Source organism: Piliocolobus tephrosceles, chromosome 11 (genome assembly GCF_002776525.5).
Source record: "Piliocolobus tephrosceles isolate RC106 chromosome 11, ASM277652v3, whole genome shotgun sequence".
NCBI classification, from domain to species: domain Eukaryota; kingdom Metazoa; phylum Chordata; class Mammalia; order Primates; family Cercopithecidae; genus Piliocolobus; species Piliocolobus tephrosceles.
In genome coordinates, this window is record NC_045444.1 from 124611671 (window position 1) to 124616879 (window position 5209).

The window sequence follows — 5209 nt, forward strand, 5'->3', positions numbered from 1 at the left end:
TCTTTTGGATATACTCAGAAGTGGGATTGCTGGATCATGTGGTAATTCTGTTTAATTTTTTGAGGAACCACCACACCATTTTCTTTTTTTTTTTTTTTGAGACGGAGTCTCGCTCTGTCGCCCAGGCTGGAGTGCAGTGGCCGGATCTCAGCTCACCGCGAACTCTGCCTCCCGGGTTTACACCATTCTCCTGCCTCAGCCTCCCGAGTAGCTGGGACTACAGGCGCCCGCCACCTCGCCCGGCTGGTTTTTTGTATTTTTTAGTAGAGACGGGGTTTCACCGTGTTAGCCAGGATGGTCTGGATCTCTTGACCTCGTGATTCGCCCGTCTCGGCCTTCCAAAGTGCTGGGATTACAGGCTTGAGCCACCACGCCCGGCCCCATTTTCTTTTTTCTATTTTTTTTTGAGAAGGAATCTCACTCTGTTGCCCAGGCTGGAGTGCAGTGGCCGGATCTCAGCTCACTGCAAGCTCCGCCTCCCAAGTTTATGCCATTCTCCTGCCTCAGCCTCCCCTATAGCTGGAACTACAGGCACCCGCCACCGCGCCCAGCTAGTTTTTTGTATTTTTTAGTAGAGATGGGGTTTCACCATATTAGCCAGGATGGTCTCGATCTCCTGACCTCGTGATCCACCCGTCTCGGCCTCCCAAAGTGCTGGGATTACAGGCTTGAGCCACCGCGCCCGGCCACACCACACCATTCTCCATAGTGCCTGTACCATTTTCAGTTCCCACCAGTAGTGCACAAGGGTTCCAATTTCTCCATATCTTTGCCAACACTTGTTATTTTCTCTTTTTTTCTTAAATAGTAGCCATCCTAATGGGTGTACAATGCTATTACATTATGGTTTTGATTTATATGTCCGTAAAGATTAAAGACGTTGAGTAGCTTTCCAAATGCTTATTGGTATTGGTGTATCTTTGGACAAATGTCTATTCAAGTCTTTGGCCTGTTGTTTCCTCTTTTGGTAGGGTCAGGGTCTTGCTGCGATGCCCAGGCTGGTTGCAAACTCCTGAGTTCAAGCAATTCTCTCACCTTGGCTTCCCCAAACACTGGGATTACAGGCATGAGCCCCTGTTTCCAGTCATTTTGCCTGTTTTTTAAATGAGGTTATTCGTGTTTTTTGTTGTTGTTCTTATTCTCATTACTTTTTCCACTGAGGGTGGGGCTCTGTGGGGTGCCAGCTCTATGCAAGCATTTCGTATTAGACTCCTGCTCTACATTGGTTTCTGCACCCTATGTAGTCATCCAGGTAGAAGTTCAAGCTCTCAGCACAGAGTTTGAGATGAGGGCTGGCTCAGGCTCCACTAAGCTGCCAAGGTTTCTGCCTTCTCTTTGCTTCTGGCCTCTATGGCAGCCTGAGGATGCCTCTAGCAAGATGAGTTTTACATTTTCTTCAGCATTTTAGCTGTTTCCATCAGGAGGGCCGTCAGCCATCTAATCGCCCACACTATAGAAACCGTAGCTCCTGGACATTGATTTTCTGACCTCGCCTTGACTTTTCTCTCTGCCATCAGAAGTATTTGCTTGTGTTTGAGACAGCCTGAGGAATTCCATATAGTTAAGTGCATCATTAGGTTCACGACAGAAAGGAAAGCGGAGAGTAAATGTGTGTCTACACCATGATCATGATTTTGTAATTTTATGTGCCTGTGAATAAGGACATGAAGTTTACGTAGAGAAAGGAAAAGTGGTCATTTCTTAGATTGGTGTAATGGGGACAACTTACTTTCCTGATAAAAATGCACTCCTCCCTTCGTCAGCCATGCAGTCAGTCAGTCGCGAGTGAGTCCTCGGCTCCAGCCCTGTCCTGGAAGCAGGAGACCCAGAGACTGAAGAGATTAGAAAGCGCCCAGTCCTGAGTCCCTGTGCTTGTGATGCTGGTTATGTACACAGTGAGCAGTGGCCTGCAAACGAAGCTAGGTGATGCAGTAGTGGTATGGGGGCTAAATGCCTTAACATTGGAAGGGCAACCTGAGAAAAAATCCCAGCAGTTTGGGGGAGAATACCTAGTCCTCAAACAGATGTTTTCGAGGGACAACAGGAACCACTGGAAAAGAGTTTGAAGTTGTGACTTTCCTTAGAGTGGTGAAAACAGGATTCCATTTTCAAAAATGTCCTTTTGACACCACTAAGAAATGCCAGCCACAGAGGGATCTCGGCTGGGGGAGGGGGCAGAAGTGTGTAGGGTTTAGACAAAAGCCCAGCCCCCTTCGGGCTTTCAAGAGCAATTCAGAGTCCCTATGTGGAAAAGGGGAGGGGGCAAGTTCCCAGAGAGACGAAGGGCAGAGCAGCCTGGAGATTTCCTCTGCACCGGGACACCGCCTGCTCCGGCTGTCGGCAGCCTTCTTCAGGTCCCGTCTTTGTAAAAAGTGCTGCTCAAAGCTGGGACTTAAACTAAACAGATTTCCTAGAGGAAACACACACACACCATCACACTCTGCTAAAGTTGCTTTTATGGACATTTCCCTGAGAAATATTTCTCTCTGGAAAAATAAATTCACAGGATGTAATTAAAACCATGATGTGTGTATGTTGGCCAGGGCTCTTCTTAAGTGCTTCACCAAATGGGCCACCAAATAAAGCAATGAAGGCCGGCTTTGTTCACGTCAATTAACAATGCTATTTATTAATTGTAACACAGGGCATTCTCTTGGTACTTGATGGTTTCAGAAACAGCCTTGCGGTTGGCCCTTGCCCAGGGCAGCCTCGGTTCTGACCCCAGTGTGACCTCTGCAGGGAGACACCGCGAGGACTCCTCAGTGGCACTGGATGAGGCGACAGGCTCAGTTCCACCGACGTGCCCATTTGGGCCTGTGTTTTCTGCTGATAACCTAGGGGAAAAAACATTCCAAACATGAGAAAAGTTCCTGAAAAAGAAACTGTTAGCAAAGCCGTGCTTCTGAGTAACAGGACTAAGGGGAGTTAGGTCTTCCTACCCTCGGCGGGGCTCCCAGCCCCGGGCTCTCCTGCTGGGTCCTTGCCTCAAGGAGCAACTGTAATTCCAGTTTCTTTACTGGACGTGTGAGCCCTCAAGTTGCGGAAACACTTCACCATAGACCCATCTTTAGCCTAGGTGTGGGCAGGGCTGTGCTCCCCCAACCCCCATGTTCTACGGGAGGGTCCTTTCTGCCTCTTCCAGCTTCTGGGGGCCCCAGGTGTTCCTTGGCTTGTGGCCGCATCACTGCACTCTCCACCCGTCTCCACACTGCCTTCTCTCTCCAATCCGCCTGTGCCTTTCTCTTGTAAAGGCAGCCGCCATTGGATTAGGGCCTGCCTTAAGTCCAGGACGATCTCATCTCAAGATCCTTAATTGCATCTGCAAAGACTCTTTTTCCAAATAAGGTCCCATTCACAGTTTCCAGAGCTTAGGCCATGGATGTCTCTGTTTTGGGGGCTGCCATTCAACGCCCCCATGCTGTTCTGTAGGTTCCTTGGGATGGCGTCCAGCTTTGCTTAACCTGAACCCTAGGACCCCGGTGCCCTGGTGTGGCAGTTTGTCAATTTCAGAGCACGAATGACTTTATCCATTGGTTCAGGAACAAGGCCTGGGCCAGCTCTTGCGAGAATCAAAATACCCGTCCCACCAGAAGCCACTTTCGTGGAACCTAAGTGTCTGCCAGGAGAGATAGGCCAGCACCTCTGGCAGCTGCGGTTAGGTGAGGAGAGATAAATGTTGCCGGGAGGGCCTGGAGCCAAGGCCCCAGTTGTGGTGGGGGAAGCGGGCGTGGTGGGAGTGGGGGGCATCTCGTGAGGAGGGAGAGGTCCCCAGGACAGGGGTGTGGGAGGGAGGGAGCCTTGTGTGCAGACCCCAGGGAGAGCGTGCTGGCCCTAGAGGGTCAGGTTCTAGGCAGGGAGCTTGGGAGCTGGAGGAGGGGAGGGAGGTTGGGGCTCCTCTTGGGAAGGGCCCCAGATGCCAGGCTTCTCGAAGAGCCTATAGATGGGCATTCAGGGGACCATGAAGGAATCTGTGAGCCCAAGTGACAGGGACCAACTGGTATGGCAGGAAAAGTTCACCTGGCGGTAAGGAGGGCATGGTGGGGCCAGCTCAAAGACTCCAGCACTGCAGCAGGACAGGCAGGGAGCGGGCTGGGATAGGGTCTCCACTCACCCTGCTTTGAAAACTGGCAGCCCTGTGTTCTGGGGCGCAGTCAGTGCTGGGCAAGCTGGGCTGTTGGTCCCCCTGCGGCCGAAGAGTCTTTAAGAATCTCCTGTCTCTGCTGCCAGTCCCTGCTCTGGAACTGAGATTTCCTCACCTCTGCCTCCTCCCACTGTGGCAGTGACCAGCACATAGTAGGTCTTTCCACGGGTGCTGCCTGGAGAGACGCAGGCCCTGGCCGAGAATGCATGGTCTCAGTGAGCGCCGTGGCCTCCTGACACTAGTGGAGTTCTCGGTCACACCAAGGGAGGCAGCATGGCACCTGTGAGGGGGACTGAGAGAGGGGCTCCCCAGTCCTCCCCAGGGGCCTCCACTGCCAGGCTAAACCACGTCCAGAGGCCAACCTGGCTGGAAGAGGGAGGCTTCGAGGGCTGCAAAGAACTTCACTGCCTGGGCCCTGCCCAGCCCCGCCAGCCCCAAGCTGAGGGCCTGCTTGGACACTGCCTCTGTCCCGAGCCTTGCTCTGTTCCTAGCTGGGCAGAGAAGATGGGCTCAATTTAGGACAGGGTGGGGTGGGGTGGGAGGTTGGAGGCGGGCCTGGCTGCACTCAGCAAAGCCATACCATAGTGAGCATTAGCAGCCGTGACACTGATGCCCACTGTGTACTGAGGCTCTCTCTGCCCCAGGAAGCCTGTGGCACATTCTGCGGGATTTTGTGTCTTTACAAAGCCTGCCAGGTGGGTATTATCAGCCCCATTTGACAGGGAGGCAGCTGGTGCTCAGAGGAGTCACCCTGCCCCGATGACTCAGCTGGAAGGATGTGGATCTGGCTCCCTAGCTTGGGGCAAACACCCTGACTCTCCGCAGTGGGCTCCAAGGCCTGAGACAGGGTTTGGGGGAGCATTCATCTAAAACCACAGCACGCCGTGACGCTCAGCCCTACAGTGGTCCCTCACCAGTCCCCGCGCCTCCGAATCCACCCTCCCGGGGGCTGCTCGTGGCTAGGGCCCACCTGCGGGGACCCAGCCAGCCCGGCCGGCCGAGGCCCGGGTCCCGCCAGCCACTGCCCTCGGGGCCCCGCCCACATCTGGAGAAGCCACGCCCCGTCCG